Here is a 17,336-nt window from a genome sequence, read left to right as displayed (position 1 = left end):
TACCATATCAAATGCTGCTGTAAGGTCTATGAAAGCAGCAAACGGGTCTCCTCTTATAGGCATATTTGGCAATTAGATGGTTCAAGACAAAGCAGTTATCAATAGTAGATCTGTTTTGTCTAAAACCTGCTTGTTCTTCTGTGAGGATGTTGTTTTCCTCTACCCAGGTTTCAATTCTGTTCAAAAGGTACCTAGCATATATTTTTGCTACAATGTCAATCAGGCTGATGGGCCTATAATTACTAGGATCCTTTTTATTCCCTTTTTTATATATGGGGACAACTCTTGCCATCTTCCACCCATCTGGTATATGGCAGGTGTTACTTATGTGTGTAAAAAGACCTGCTAATACAGGGCCCCACCAGTTGGGAAATTTCTTAAATAATTCTGCTGGTAAAAAATCCTCACCTGGGGCTTTATTGCTCTTTAAGCTTTTAATGATGGGCTGTATCTTCTTTTCTGAGACTGGTGGCCAAAGGGGGGGGAGTTCTAGGGATTACTAAGTCACTGTTTAAAAATAATTTTTTTACCGGTTCAGTGGGAGCAAACAAGCACTGATAATAATTCTCCCAGTCCTCAGCAGAGATTGGTATGTCAAGCACAAATCTCCGTTCCTTCAGGATACCTGCTACAGAGTGCCAAAATAATACTGAGTTATGACTTCTGGCAGCCAACTCGAGTTCTGACCAGATTGAAATGGCAAAGCTTTTTTTCTTTAATGTTATAGTTTTTTTATATTCCCTTCTTGTGTGCAGCATCTTAGCTTGTATATGGGCAGTAGGATTCCTCTGGGCAAGCCTCATGGCTGCCTTCAATTTCTTTTTCAGTTGCTGGCAATCAGGATCAAACCAGTGAGTTCTGCCTACTCGGGCTCTTTTTGTAGCAGGTTTAGCTGTTAGGTGTTTCTTCAGTATGTTACAAAGATTGGAGAATGCATTGAAGGCTGATATCCAGTCAGTAGTAGATGACTGGATTGTTGTAGCCCACTTAGTAGCATTCTCTGTTTTAAGGCATTCTAATATTGCCTTAGTATCAACTTTGGCCCAAATTAACTTTTTATTTTGGGTCACCTCTACCTTTTTGGTGAGCCATCTGTCAGCCATGTTATATGGTCTTAAATCTCAGCGGCCTCACAATGTCACACTTACAGGCTGATGGTTGCTATTGTCGCTAAGGTGTACTGTGACCTCTGAGAAGAGGTCAGCCTTATCTCTAGAACACACAAAAGAGATCCAGTACACTACTTGAATTGGCTGAGTGGTATGTATAAGGGTATGTGTAATTCTTGTCCTTACCTCCCAAAATTTGGAGATTACCCTTAAAAATCAAGGAGACTAGGAGCAGGCCAGCGGCATTACTTTTACAGTCTCTCGAGACCCACTGAGGATGGTTATCAAAGAACTCCCCTGGGATTCCCTTCTTCTGGGCAAGCTCATACAGAGAGGGACCCAGTCTAGCGTTCAGTTCTCCTAATAATACCACTACGGACTGAGGGTACAGTATAGATATATCTTCTAGGATAACTTCCAAGCCCATCCAATATTCGGAATTATAGTGCTGGGATGTGCTTGGAGGAATATACACATTTACCAATATTAACTCAAACTGGTCATATTCAAATTTGACAGCTAGGAAGTACGGATACTTATCTTCGTAATATAATTTCTCTCCCTGCCATTGCAATTCTTGCTTTATAAGAATGCATAGCCCACCAGAGGGTCTCCCTTTGTTCTTTGTTTTTTGGGCTGGGCAGGCCCATCCCTGAAAGCCTGGCAGTTGTACTGGTTCGTCCACTTCGGTTAGCCAGGTTTCTTGAAAGGCTATTACGTCAAATCTAGACAGAAAGCTCATTAGTCCACTATCAACCACCCCTTTCCAGCCAGCTACATTCCAGGTCATCAACTGTATGGGGTTCTCAGAGGCAAGGTGGTCTGGCTTGGTTGATTGGCTAGATGGTAAAAATGCCAGATGTCAACTTGACATTTGAGCCGGGTCGATATCATCTATGCTTCCCATATAAACACAGTTTTTGTTCGATATTTCTCCTCGTGGGTTGCAGAACTTCTTGTTGCTCCTCTATATCTTGGTTGCCAGTGTGCCTCTGCTCTTGCTCCAAGAATGATTTTTTTTCCAGTGGGCAAGTACTCTGGCTTAAGTTTATAAATGTAAATTTATGTCCATTTTTGGAGGGACGTAGCTGAGGATTCATCTTGTGGAAAGATGTTGTGGGAACTTCTAAATCAAATGAGGATGGAAGCTGGATTATATCCTTAGTGTTTGTCAGCTTAGGGGGCTCTGTGTGATGAAGCCCTTTGTCTTTCAGTTGTTTCTCAGAGGCTGGGTCAGTCAGTGAAGTTTACCCAATTGTCAGCCTGTGTGACAGTACCTTTTTTTACTGTTGAGGTAAAGGCAGATTGTTGATTAAATATATTGTCACAAGGATGCGTGATTAGTGGAGCCAAATTAAATAGAGGCTTTGCTGTAGATTGAGTTGTTGTCAGTGCCTCTTTTAGGTCATCCAATCTTTGAATGATGTTAACTTGCTCAGGTTCTGGCAATGCACTGAATAGGTCAATGAACATTTCTTCTGGCACATCCTCAGCAGTTCCTGCAGCTGTGGGTAACACAGTTTGTATATTGCTTCTTTGCCTTCTCAGGGTCAGTTCAGTTGCAGCAGCCTCAGGCTTAGTAGTGTGAGGGCTGTTGCAGCCTGGATTTAAAGCAACAGTTCCCTCTTGGTGACGCTGTTTCAGGAGTGGGCACACTTTGTGTGAGCAAAAGACCCTAATTGGAAATATTTTAAAGGTGCTCAGAAAGGGCTTCATTCTGAAGAGCATGGAGGGAATTGTGGGCTGCTTCAACGATAGGAGAATTCTCATACATTGCGTTCTTGCTGGCAGCCACTGCATGTAGTAGATCTATCAGAGTGAATTCACAGCGGAGCAGCTGGCTCACGGACAGCCTAATAGCTTCTCTATTTCTCCAACGCCCTCTATTTACTCTCTTGTCATAAATTTGCAAAGTAACCTGGTTAGTTTGCAGACTGTAGTTATATTGGTCATCTCTTAGGCTTTTGCCTGATTTCTCTATGGGTGTTCAAATTTTTGGGAGGAAGACAAGATCCTTCTCTAGTTTCATTTTCTGAGTTAGCCATCCCATGTCTATCCATGGTTATCCTCCCAAGTCCTTCTACAGTATTTGGGTGGCTCCTAACAAACTTTGCGAAAGATTCAGGTAGTCGACCTTATTTATGACAATTGACAAAAGATCATATATTGAGTTTACAGTTTCAGCTGTAAGCAAACATTGTCTGGAGAGGAAGTCTGTCACATTTTCCCCCTTTAAATTCGTTACATCTCCCTCCTGTGCAAAGAAGGCTGCTGCTGGGCTCCAAGGATGGGAGCCATTCTCCGAGAGGAGGAAGGACAGCTCCACATGCTGTTCGCCTTCCAGTTCGGTTTGTAAGTCCCATTCCAATGAGTCACATAAATTAAATTTATCTGATAAGGTGCCTGTGAATGAGTTACTTACTGGAACAGACTGTCTGTTTGCAATTAAATCTTCCATTTTTCGGCTGCTTCAAAGTCTTGAATAAACTCTGCTGCAGAGTGCTGTCTCTTCCTTCTTTTCCCCATTCAGGTTTGTTAAAACAGGTTTAAAAATAAGTTTAAAACTAGGTTTAAAAAGGTTAAAATGGGTTAAAAATGGGTTTAAAAGATTTAAAAAGGTTAAAAAGGGGTAGGTTAAAAATACAATATTAAAAGAGGTTAAAAAGTTAAAATTAAAATAAAGTAAAATAAAATAAAGCTTTTACTTTTGGAGGAGCTCTTTACAGCCTTTGCTGCCTGTCCACCATCTTGGCTCCTCCCCCAAAGTAATATAAAAAATAATGTTTTGCTGGGTTCAGTGAGCATGACCCCATATATATGTTTATTGTTATAAATTCCATTGTGTTACTTCTAAGTAAATTTTGTTAAGTCAGCTTGTTTAACAAATATGAAATCCTGCAATAATCAATTATGGGGCGGGAGTTGGATAACTTCCTATCTTTCTTATTATTCTTCTCTGTAAAGGTTGAGGGTCTGTAGTGTATAGAGAAGTCACTGCCATTGTTTCTTTCTCAGTGACAGTTTGGACTCTAAATATGTGGAGTCCAGGATACAGCCAAATTTCCATCTGTAAAATGTGCATATTTTAGTTATTAATTCATTTGGAAAAATTAATTTAAATATGGAGGAAGCAATGATGTCTAGCCTTTCAGTTCTCTTGGTTTACAATTTATACCAGACTATAAGGTGTACTATCTAGATTAAAGTGCCAACAAAAATATGCATCTCCAGTATACCTATCATTTAGTGACCAAACTCCTTTCCAATGACTTGGTTGTTAAGTGAAATGTTTGCTAAGTATTCACATGATCAAAAGAGACCCTTCGAAGGTCACTGGTTGCTCCATGTCATTCAGATGAAGTTCTCTTGTACAGTGTCCCATCCCTGACCCCCCCCCCCTTTTTTTTTGTCCCTTCACAGAGCAGAGAGATTTCTTAAACTACAGTATCTGTTCCTGGACTGCTTTTCTCCAGAATAATATTTCCTGAAAAAATGGTAACTGCAAGTTAAGAAGTCCAGTCCTTAATTAGTTTATTAGAATTTTCTAGCCCTGCACTTCTTCCTGAATTAGTTTCACACAGAAAACGTTTGTTGTCAGGGACATGAAATTTGATCGTAAAACAATTTATTGTTGAATTTGTGAAGATTGCTAATAAAGATACCCCTAAATCAGGGGTGTCAAACTCAATTTCATTGAGGGCCGCATCAGCTCTCAGGGGGCGGGTGGGTGTGGCCAAGGGGGGATGGGCTACTGGTTGGGCGTGGCTGGAGTGGGTGTAGACTACTGGTGGGCATGGCCATCTCTACATTGTTTGCATCAAGGGTGCCTGTGGGGGCCTGAGCAGGAGTGGGACAGATCTGACGGTCTCTGGCAGAAGGGGATGAGACCATGGCAAGTGCAAAGACATGGTCCACTGGAGGAGCCTCACTGTTCCTCTCAGGCCATGCAGAGGGTGGGCTGGATGGTGGCACGGGCTGCCCGGAGCCCTGGACAGCAGAGGTGAAACGCCCAGCCCAGCCCTTGAGTACCCGCAGCACCAAGCCCAGCCCCACTTCCACACGGGGATGTCCAGCTGCACTTACCTTCTCCTCAAGGCTGCTGCTGCTGTGCTTGCTAGCCAGGTTGCTCATGATAGGTACGAGGGCAAAGTCAGAGGGAGGCCCATTCCCTCTCCATGGGAGAAGACTGGGCTTTGTATCCAAAGCTTCCTCAGCAAAACGATGGGAGATCCTCAGGATAGGCCAGGAGGAGAGGGCAAGGGGATGGTGAAAGGGCAGCAGAGCAGGACTAAGGCAGGAGTTCCCTCAGACTCTCCTCTCCTTCCTTCCTTCCTTCGAACAGAGTGCTGAGAAAATTTTTGAGATGAGGGAGGGAGAAAAACAGGCAAGAAATGCAGCTGGGGAGGTGTCACCTTTCATGAGGAATGAAGAAATGCACCCGTCGCCTGGAAATGGCCAGCACATGGCCCTCGCCTGCTTCACTTATCTGGCTTGGTGGGCTCTGGGGAAGGAAAGGCCATGAGCAGTGTGACAGTCAATGTTACCTGCGCAATGCCACCCAACCTCCAGCAGACAGCAAGGCGCTCTCCTCAGTGCGTCAAGAGGCTGAGCCAGGCGGCACGAATCTGAAAAGCATGACGACGCCCAGCCCCCAGCCTGCCCGATTTCGGCAGGCAGCAAGGCGCTTTCCTCAGTGCACCAAGAGGCTGAGCCGGGCAGTGCAAATCCAAAAAGAAGCATGATGCTGCCCAGCCCCCAGCCTGGCTGGTTTTGGCAGGCAGCAAGGCACACTCTTCAGTGCACAAAGAGGCTGAACTGGGTGGTGCAAATCCAAAAAGAAGTGTAATGCCACCCAGCCCCCAGCCTGCCCAGTTTTGGCAGGCAGAGGGGTGCTCTCAGTGTGCCAAGAGGCTGAGCTGGACAGTGCAAATCCAAAAAGAAGCATGACGCCGCCCAGCCTGCCGGTTTCAGCAGGCAGCAGGGCGCTTTCCTCACAGGGCCGAGAGGCTGAGCCGGGCGGTGCGAAGCTCGCCAGCTTTGCACCTTGCTGCTTGCTGAAACTGGGCAGGCTGGAGCTAGGCAGCATTGCACTTCTCATCAGATTCGCGCCACCCGGCTCAGGTCTTGGCACTGTGAGGAGAGTGCCCTGCTGCCTGCTGAAACCAGGCAGGCTGGGAGCTGGGCGGCATCACGCTTCTTTTTGGATTAGTGCCGCTCGGCTCAACCTCACGGTGCTGTCAAACAAGCACCCCGCTACCTGCCGAAACCGGGGAGGCTGGGGGCTGGGTGGCATCGTGCTTTTGGGATTCATGCCATCTGGCTCAGCCTCTCAGCACTGTGAGGAGAGCGCCCTGCTGTCTACCGAAACCTCTCCTCTGGAGCCCATCAAGCCAGATATGTGAACTAGGTGAGTGCCATTTCCTGGGTGTGGGGGTGACGCGGCAGGGGCTGGCCCCTTGCTGTTTCCAGACGGCCTTGTGGAGCTAAGACTGAATGTGTTTCAGCATAGATGGCTACCACAAAATTGTACATTGGCTCCCGGCCGGCCTGGGACGGGGCCAAGGCAGCGGGGGCCGTTCCCTCACTGTTTCCAGGATGGCTTTGCGGGCCACATAAAATGACGTCTGTTTATTTAGGGCCTTGTGTTTGACATGTGTGCCCTAAATAAACAGCACCTGTATACACACAGGCCCCATTTAGTGATGCCTCACTACAGAGACACTGTAATGGCCGCAACTAGCACCATTGTAATTTTGGTCACTGAATGGGTGGTTGCAAAGCGAGGACTACCTGTAATATTAATTGATCTGTATTAATTGATTTCTTCTAGAAAAATGTGACCATTTTTCCAATTGAGAGCCTTCTATGTAGTATTGACTACCGTATCCAACTTCCTAGCTATTTTGCTAGTTTTGATTTGGAATAAATGGGAGTTGTGGATATCTGGAGAATTGCGAATTGGCTCAGGCAGGGTGTTGAAATAATTCCCTTTCATTTTGGTGCAATGTAAATATTTGAAAGGATATGTTTTTTTAAAAAAATATATGTTGCATGGATAATACATTCTTGGGAGAGAACAAGGATCTGATATAAAAGCTTCCAAAGTATCAGTTGTGCACAATCCGCGTGACGTTGAAAATTAAAATATCTTTGTCACAAGGATTTTGCAGAATAGTTACAGTGGTGGTATTGTTAGCAAGCCATGTAGAATACTTTTTTGTATAGAGCAATGGAATCAATGTTTTTTTGTGACAACTGTAATCAAAAATGCAATTAGAGTAAAATTATTGAAATTTTCAAAGTAGAAAAATGTTACTATGCATTTTTAACATTTCCTAAACAATTGGCCTTTACTATTTGGGACTGCATAGAGCCTTTATTTAAAAAGGAGCATAATTCAACAGTTTTGGTCATTTAGCATGTACACAGTTCTGTAGTGCATTTTTTTACAGTACATTTCTGCTTTGGAACATATGGGAATTGGCAGTAAGTAAAGGTTAAATCTGTCATTCTATTTTATGTTCACATATTTCCAAGTATCTTAAGAAACTGGCATTTTCAGCTATGTGAACATGCTTAAAATGAAACATTTTCAAAGCTCATAAGCTGATACTGAAGAAAAATTATTATAAAATATGTTCTATAAATATTCAAAATTTGAGAACAAAGCCCCTTACTGACAGAAGGAAAAATGTTACTGTATGAATTTTGTAGAATTAGTAGTTTAATATATTTGTATTAAATTCTCTTGAGGCTGTTTTTAAAGAGATGGTATAAACTTAAGAAAATAGTCAGAATTTAAGTTTAAGCAATACAGTTTCTTTAAGAAGTACTTGTGAGTTGACATACTATTTACTCACTTTTCTGTTTTTTCTGTACAGTTTTGATATTAAAGGAAACAAAATGATCAGATAAAATGCATGGAATGCATCATGGACTTTAAGAGTGATGACTAATAAGATAGCGGAGCAGCATTGGAATTCCTCAGATTCAAGGAAAAGCATTCATATTCCATTCATTTTGCAATGGTAGGAGCCATTTAACATATTTGCACAAAATTATATTGGTTTTTGTATCATTCAGTGTCAAAAACTGTTATTCTAATGACTGTCTAAACATTACACTTTTCATCACAGAATAATATTAATGGTAACTTATTTTTGTGCATGTTTTGTTTATTTGATTCCTTTTATTCTTGATATTTTCTATGTCAGTCCACTTCAAATGGAATAGTATTGTACGTATCTTAAGGCTACCTACCTTAAAAAAAAAAAGGTAAAGGTTCCCCCGCACATGCGTGCTAGTCGTTTCCAACTCTAGGGGCCGGTGCTCATCTCCGTTTCAAAGCTGAAGAGCCAGCGCTTGTCCAAGGACGTCTCCGTGGTCATGTGGCCGGCATGACTAGACGCCAGAGGCGCACGGAACGCTGTAGTGGTCCCTATTTTTCTACTTGCATTTTTACGTGCTTTCGAACTGCTAGGTTGGCAGAAGCTGGGACGAGTAACAGGCACTCACTCTGTTACGTGGCACTCGGGATTCGACCCGCCAAACTGCCGACCTTCTGATCGACAAGCTCAGCGTCCTAACCCACTGAGCCACCGCATCCCTTACCTACCTTAAAGATATAGAAATATTTCTATCTAGTAGAGTTGCATGACCTTCTAGAGTCTGTGTTTTGTTACCATGCTACTCCATACTGTGTTGCTCAGGATATTGTTTGATCTGATTCATCCCGAGAGCTTTATTGTTGCTACAGAGTTCCTTCTTCTCCTGTTAAAACACTTTATCACCTTCTATAACGTGCTTGTGTGTTCTATTCTTAAATTGTAAATGTAATTGGCAATGCTGCCAAATATTTTTTAAAAATCTGCTAGTTCAATGTAGACTTTCAGTAAAAATCTACATTTAAAGTATTTTCTGCATCCACCTCTCAGACAGTTAAGCAGTCCTTGTTCTAACTCCTCATAAATTGGAAACAATATGATCCTGGGCATATTGAAGGAAGAATGAAATTATTCTCACTTGTTCAATTGACTTTCCCCTTGCCAGTCCTCCTGACAGTATTGACCCTGCTATTCTTCAAGATAAGAGTGTCATTCCTTAAGTTCAGCAAAATGCACAATCATCATCTTATGATGTACTCTTTTTTTGTCTCTGAATCCTAAAGCTGAATCTACTCTTCCTTGCTTTTTATTTCATAGCCTAATCTAGAAAAAAATAAGTTGTTTGGCCGGTTAGAGATCTCTGCTTCTCTTGGGTTGATTACATTTTGCTCTGACTTACTTTAATTTGCCTTGGGGTTCATTTGAATTTGGAATATAGTCTCACTAAATATCACACAGTATTTATCTTTAGTTCTATCCCAGAGAACATATGCAGTTAAGAATGGAATGCATGCCATAATTCTCCCATTTATTCAGAATGACGTGTCTTCTTCATTAAAGGACTAAAATCTCTGTACAATCATTTATAACTCTGTTTGCCTTTGAATTGGCTAAATTGGATATACTTTTGTGATCTCTTTGCTCTTACTAATGTTGGAAGTACTGTAATTATATTGTGTTTTGTTATTTTAAGATACCATTTTTCAAAATTGTATTTCATACAAAAGTATTTTTTCCATGCCAGAAATAACTTGCACAATATTCAAGCCAATTCCAATATGCTTGTTTAGTGCATTACATATGAACTAATCTGAAAGCTACAGATTTTACATGTCACTTTACATTACATAAATAAAATAGTGTTAATTATTTTCTGCTAATTATTTGTTGAATCTGATCTGTTTAAAAAATCTGAGTAAAATTATTTAGTAGAAATATAAATTCGTACCAATATTGCAATCTTAAACATTTTAATTTAAAAGACTATTATGTGGTTTTAAAGTGACTAAGCTCTTCTTTGTAAATTTTACCTTGAAGCCTTAATATGACCATACAATATACAGCATGGGGTGACTGAAGAATATAAATACCAATTATATATTAACCATTGAAGGAAATATACAGAGCATCCCTTGTCTTGAGAAAATTTGCTACAGCAGGGACCCCAAACCTGTGGGCCATGACCCACTAGTGATCTTGAGGGGATTGCTACTAGGCCATGGAAACAGCAGCACATGCATGAGCATCCTCACTTGCACGCTTGCCAGCTGCGTCCATGGAACCATCGCCTCTCCCACCCACACCAGTCCACAAAGCCAGAAACATTTGGGGAACTCTGTGCTACAGGTTTCCATAGCTAGATTATTTATGCAGCTGGTAATACAGAATACATAACTCATGGCATAGATTTTGTTTCTTGTGTATTAGAGGACACTTGGCACATTTTACATCTTGACTTAATTTAATGAACACTTAAGATGTAGTGTTAAATTTACATTGTGTAGTAATTTCAGTACATGATAACTGAAACTAGTTCAAACAGTCCCCTTTTCCTCATTTAATTATGTTGTTTTAGTTAACTTTTCTGAAATGTACTCTTCTTGCCTTGCACTAATTAGATTTGATACTTAGTACTTAATTGGCTAGTTCTATCTTACCAACATAACATTGCTGATACTATATTGTATCTTTCCTCCAGTGATCTTGATTGAATTTGTATTAGCAATAATAAAGTAGTTCTTTATTTCTTCAAATAAAAGTTCTTGAAATAGTTCTTGAAACCCAGTTTTTCAACTATTAATTCTGGCTTTAGTCCACTTTTGGGAGATAAAGAATCTGACCTATTCCCCCTCCCCCCCATCCCCTAAGTCTTAGGGCCTAAGAGCTGGAGGACAGAGCTGAAAGTTGTCCTCAAAGCTTTGAACCATACAGGCAAGAAGCAGGATGAGAGCTTTCTGGAGAGACGGACCCTGATGGCTTAGGAGTGGTCCAAGTGGTCAGGGAACACCAAATAACAACATACCTCCAGCAACCAAAACTACCATCTCATCAGTTGGTACCACAAATAGCAATTTGATCCATTGAGTGAAATAATAGGTTCAGACATAGGGATGAAAACTTGCACGTGGGCAATTCAAGTATACTCAATAGCAGACCTGGACATTTTATGGCCTGCGGATCACATCTGGCCCACATGCAGTCCCAATCCAGCCAGTATTATATGGGGCAGCAGCACTGCAGCTGTGGTTTTGGGGACAGGACAGCAGCAGTGGAGGAGGGGCAGCATTGGCCCTCCACAATAGTCTCAGTTTTTCATCTGCCCCCCTGGGCAAATAATTGCCCATCCCTCCCCTATAGGATAATGTAGGGGAGAGAACTTTACAGCAGAGAATGCTCTTAAGACATCACAGGGAAACAGAGAAGGAAATAGCAGCTCCTCCATGAACAAGATAGAAATGTGTCTATTAAAATACCTATTAACTGAAAAATTGGGTAACAGAGCACAGCCTGATGTGCATACATAGAAAACTCCCTACCCCAGGATGTTAGGGAGTAGACTATGTTATTCTTGCTCCATCCCATTTTGAAATTACACCAGTAGTCAAGTTTCAACCTTGAGCTCCCCCCTCACACAATAGTGGAAAAGAAAACAAAGCCATAGGATGAAACCCCAAATTCCAGCCACAATAGAGCCTGTAAGCTCCTATAAGCATAAAAAAAGTTTCTGTATCTAGCTTTTTTAAAAAAAACGTGTGACCAAATGGACCTCTTTAAGCACCCCATTGGGCTCACTCAGGCTTGCCATCAGATACACTCCAGACAAACAAAAAACAGCAGCTGGAATGCTCAGAAATTAAGGAGGAAATCCAGGAATAACTGAACCAAGTACGTTTGTTTCAGGCAACGATTACCTTAGTAAAAATTGAAAGAAACATTTCTCTCCCAAGCTTCTGATTTAAGGTTGCAATTTACAAAAGATAATTAAGCAAATCAAGGAGGAAAGGTTTGCTGGAGAGATTCTCTATTTCTCAAGGTATACAATTTTTTTTCAAACATTGTAGGATAAGATCTTTATAACCAACACACATTAAGTAAATCAATCTGATGATTTTATCTGAAATGTTTTGCATACTTAATTATTCTCAGAGCTTTTGGGGCCAGGAGGTGGTATTATTTTATCTTCATATAAGCTGCAGGGATCCTATCTTTTTCATACACTTAAGATTAATGGGTGGCACACCTAGGTAAAGGCATCTGCCAAAAAATAGATGTTGGTAACTATGAAATAGGTATATTAAAGCAGGCAGGGAGATAGGCTAAGGTGTGTAAAACACAGAGGAAATTGTTGAGATGTTCCAATTTCTATCGTATGGAATCAGCACTGCCACTTTAGTTCCATACATATCCTTTAATTGCCTGGTTAAATTAAAAATAATTAAAGGCACTTTGGAACTCCAGAAGAGTCAAAATACAGTCCATAAAATCATGTCTAGGAAGTATTTTTAAAGGTATTAAGGGTGATTGCACTTTGGGCTACTACTGTGTCTTAGTGATGTTAAACTTTCAAAATGCTCTTGAAAAGGAAAATTCATTAATTTTTAAACATTTCTTGAACAGCAGTGTCAATAGAACAGAATGCACACTGTGCTTAAAAAAGCATCAGAATGTAGATATTATTGGCATATCCCAAGCTTTTCTGTTTGATTGATACTGAGATTATTTTGATAAATTATATTTATGGGAATTCCTTCTTTGTGCTGTTTCCATTATTTAAATAGTTATAGCTTAATAAGTTTTCCAAATCAAACAGGAACAAGTGCATGCTTGCTTGCATCATTATAATTTTAAAAAAATGGGGAAGGGAAAAAAGTGGGAAGCATAGTATTAAGCTGAAGAAACAGTTTAATAGCACAATTTTCTTATTTATCTTGCAATAACCTTGTAATTGCCTCTAAAATTGTGTGATTTTCCTTTTTATTTACATTCTGTTAACTTTTTTTCTATAACATTTTTGAACAGTTATACAGTATAGTTTCAATATTCTACAGGAATATAGGTCTGTATAGTTCCAAAACTTTGTAGCAAATATTTATAACCGTTTAGGTTTTTTCCCCTCTGCCATCTGCATCCACTATCATAGTTCCCCTATTCTTATATATTAAAGGATAAGGTTAATTTAAAAGATATACATACAGATAACTCTGCAAAGGATTATCGTTACTTGTCTACTGTATATACATAGTCCTTGTTTAGTGTCTACAACTGGACCTGCAGCATTGCATTAAGTGAAACAATTGCTAAGTTAAACCACACCTGTGCCCTTGTTTTACAGAGCAGCTAAGGTCTTAAATGCAAGGAATGGTCACAAAATTATTTTTTATTACTACTATTACTACCACGACATTCATGTCAGGAGCACGAAAGCACTTCCAGGTTGAAAGGATTGAATGGTGACATCACCATTGGGAGCTCCTTTCATGTCCTCATTAGGTTGCCCACCAAAGTGGTACCCATCTACTTGTAGTTGCCCACTTTTGAACTGCTGGGTCAGCAGGAGCTGGAGCATGTGACCCCATCCCGTAGCAGCAACTGAGTCTCAAAAGCAAGCCGACCGATTGTCAGCCTATCATCCTTACCTTATGAGTCCTCACATTCCTTTTTATTACTGTCATAACTTCAAAAGGTAACTGTCTGAGGCAGTCGCTAAACAAAGATTGCCTGTATTCATTCACAGAAATATCAGCTTTCTTAATGAATTTGAATTTTGCAAAAGTTAAAAAAAATATTTAAAAATGGTACTAAAAGGACAGCAAAATAATTTAGTTTCGCTTGGAAAATAAAAAATTGGGGCATGAATATAGAATGCACCGATTCCCCTACTTAATACCTCATAGAAATTCAGGATTTTAATACCCTATCTAGCAGGGTCTGGCTTGGAAATCACTGAAAATTATCTTGAAAAACAGCTGTTTCTTGGCAGTGGTTTGCTTTAATAATTTAATAATGCTTAAACTGGGTCTTTCACTCTCTTGCTCTCCCCTCCCCCCTTCGGTTCTTCCTATTTGTACCTTGTTTCTCTTTTCTTATCTTCATCTGCTTTTGTTCCCCTTTCTTTTCCTTTCATAATGCTATTACTTCTCATCCTATCTCCATCCCATTTTATTTATATTTTTTAGTTTTTTTTAATTGTTTCTTGTAGAAGGCAGTATTGGAATGTATTTAAATATTTTTCTTGTCTGGACAAGTCCCTGCAGTTTTCTTGGCAAGGTTTGCCATTGGCCCTTTCCTAGGGCTGAGAGAAAGCGGCTGGCCCAAGGTCACCCAACTGGCTGTCTCTCTAAGGCAGGACTAGAACTCACTTTCCTCCTTTTCTCATCTTAATGCCTTAACCACTGCACCAAACTGGCTGTCATGTCTATATATGTGTGGTTAAATGTGTAAGAGAGAATGGCTGATAAATGCAGAAGGAAATCAGTTACTTTTATAAATGGGATAATGTTGTGGGCAGTTCATTAATAATTTTTTGGGGGGTTCCTGGTTTTTGAGCTTGCTTCTCTTCCCATATACATTTTATTAATCAGTCTAGCTAACATCATCAGAGCATGGAGGAATAGAGCTTGTTGGCTGTTTATATGTGATAGACTCTCCTACCAACTTTGATTGCTTCTTCCTTGATTGGTCTTGTTTATCTGGTGCTGGTGCCTGCTTATCTAAATACTGATTGATAGGTACTTACTGTGGAAGATCTGTTTGCTTCTATCCTTGACCTTTGGTTGTTTTCTGTCTTAAATAGTTTGTGCTTGGAACTTTTCTCAATGTGTTTGTTGGTAGTTGAAGAACAAGACTACATATATTTAAGCTCTATAATTTTATAAAGCTGTAGCTTAGTTTCACAAAGAAGCTCTTATTTCTTTCACTGATTACCCGGGAGATTTTCTGCAGATACCGTAGAGATTCTATCCCTAGTTGTCTGGGGAACAACACTGGCTGCATAGAGCTGATGCTGCTATTAGGAACTAAAAACATTTGATGACTTTGCCTGCATCTTTTTATATTGCCGCCTCTTATGTAATGATAATTAAAAACTTGTTAACCGGACAACTGGTTTTGCGCAGCTAAATTAACTCATTAAGAAAATCACAATATTTGCATCAGAGACAAGTGGATGTATAGTCTCTCTCTCTCTCTCTCTCTCACACACACACACACACAAACACACACACACACACACACACACACAGACACACAGAGAGAGAGAGAGAGAGAGAGAGAGAGAGAGAGAGAGAGAGAGAGATTCCCCCACCCTCTCTCAGTTCATATTCATTATATATTATGGATATTATTTAATATTCATTAAACCTGAACATGATTAATTGATGTTAGAGCTTCAGCTAACACTTTTTTTTCTTGGCTATCTTTTACTTAAAAAATCTTGGGGATTCTTTTTTATCAACAGGAAATAGTACAAGCTTCGAAAAGTATTTCAAAAAGAGAATCGAAGCAGAGACAGCCACTGGTTCTGTTTTTAGAAGCTTTCGTATAATGTTAGAGGACCTGAGTACAATTCTTTAATAATGCTTTTATTATCAATCATTATCAACTGGGGAATATAGATTATTACCCAGTTTTGCTTGCAACTGGTATCTTATTCATATCTTGTTGTCACAAACTCTTTTGGTTTTTCTGTTTTTGCCCTTGAGAGGCACATAGTTCAAATACACAAATACAGTGAAATAGCATTTTATTTTGTAGCCAGTATGGCCAAAAGTGAAATGACTGATAAAGTATTGTTTACTTTAAAATGTAATATCATTTAAAAATATGCTTCTCTTAGAAATCAGAAATAAGAAATAATTGTAAAATCAGATACCAAGTGGATTCAGAATTGATTAAACTTCTCCATTTATTCATCTGAGTCTCCCCATGCCTTCTCCTTATTACCTTTTTAAAAAGTTTTGTAACATATGTCCAATTTTTGTGGCAATTCTTTGGATATTTTAAAAATTGGCTTATGCTATCCTATGTAAATGGTACTCCATTTTACTAGAAAACAATGCAAAAATGATACATGAAATCAGATTTTGGAGACATTACTGCTTATCGTAAATTACTGAATATCAATAGTTTAAATAAATAAATTCAGTAATATATTTTATATCACTCTTGAATTTCCTGGAAGATTTTCATCAAAAATAAAAGACCATTTCAGTTTAGCAAATTTAGATTCTTCTGTGTGTATCTTTTTTAAAAGATGAAGAGAGGATCAAATAAATATAAAGTGAATCATTACAAGAGCATATTTTTGAATATGTATAAACTATCTAAGATCATAATATTTTGCAAATAATCTTAGGGGAAATTGTTGAATTCTGGTTTAGTAACTTTCAGGGAATGTTTTCTAAACATACAGGAGGAGCCGTGGGATACCTATTCAGACAGCAAAATAAGTATTAAACAGAAGTATTCCTTGTATAAGACGTTTTATTGAGGTGGTAAATGAAGGAGCAGAACTGGAAAGATAAGACACAGTATATTAAAAAAAATCCATTGTTATATCCAGACTCCCCCAAAGAAGTCATATTTTGTAAAATAAAATACATTTCTTCCCTTCTTATAAAAGCATTTGCTTGGAATGGAATATTAAATGGGAAAGATTACTGCACTGAAGAATATTCATCTAACATAGCATTTCCCAAACCTGGGTAAAGTACCCAAAATTGGATAAAAGAGGTTTTGCTTTGAATAACAACATACAAACCCATTACCCAATCACAATAGTCATATTTAAATAGTCCTAAAGTATTTTACCTACACTGAATAAAGAGGACTTTCTGAAAAGTGATTTTGGGTAACGAAGGAAAAATTTTTGGGAAGCACTGATCCAGTGTTTGCTGCAAGTGCTGTGCTTAGCTGACATGATAATTGCACATGCTTAGTGATTTTATTGACTATTCGGATTTCAAAGTTTAAGTATGCTTCATTACTTATTTGATAAATAGTTCAGTAGTTTGTTCATGAAAAAAAATATTGTGGTTGCTAAGAGTTGGCACTGACTTGGTGGCACAAAATAATACAAAAAATCAGTAGTTTGTAAGAGAACTTTAGTCATTTCCAATTCTGTCCAGTAATAAGGTGGCAGTCTCAAACATGTTGTGCCAGAAAACCTTTTCAATTTTTTACATTCTGGCTTAGCTTTTGGGGTAGCAGCTTTATAATCGTTGTTGCCATCACTTACCTTCTAAGGAACATCTCACTTGGTGTGCTCTCCACAGCTCTAGTATTTGAGAGAAATGGAGCTCTGATACCATGGTCCTTTTTGGCACTTAATAGATAAAAGATATAA

The 17,336-nt window shown here is 39.4% G+C and overlaps 1 protein-coding gene across 4 annotated transcripts in view; it reads left to right on the top strand.

Annotated features, from left to right (window-relative positions):
* Positions 1–17,336, top strand: part of ZZZ3 (zinc finger ZZ-type containing 3) — a 60,775-nt gene that overhangs the window by 13,256 nt on the left and 30,183 nt on the right. For 2 of the 4 annotated variants that reach the window (XM_081325092.1, XM_081325089.1), the window contains exon 2: positions 7,991–8,137. The gene's annotated coding sequence lies outside the window, so the exon portion shown is untranslated. Of the gene's footprint in view, positions 1–3,441; positions 3,462–4,529; positions 4,605–7,990; positions 8,138–17,336 lie in introns of those variants that run through there. The other 2 variants (XM_081325090.1, XM_081325091.1) reach the window with 2 other exon arrangements.

Source organism: Vipera berus, assembly GCF_964194415.1.
Source record: "Vipera berus genome assembly, chromosome: 3".
Lineage (NCBI taxonomy): Eukaryota > Metazoa > Chordata > Lepidosauria > Squamata > Viperidae > Vipera > Vipera berus.
Note: the sequence above shows the minus strand (reverse complement) of the source record. Positions and strands in the feature narration are given on the sequence as shown.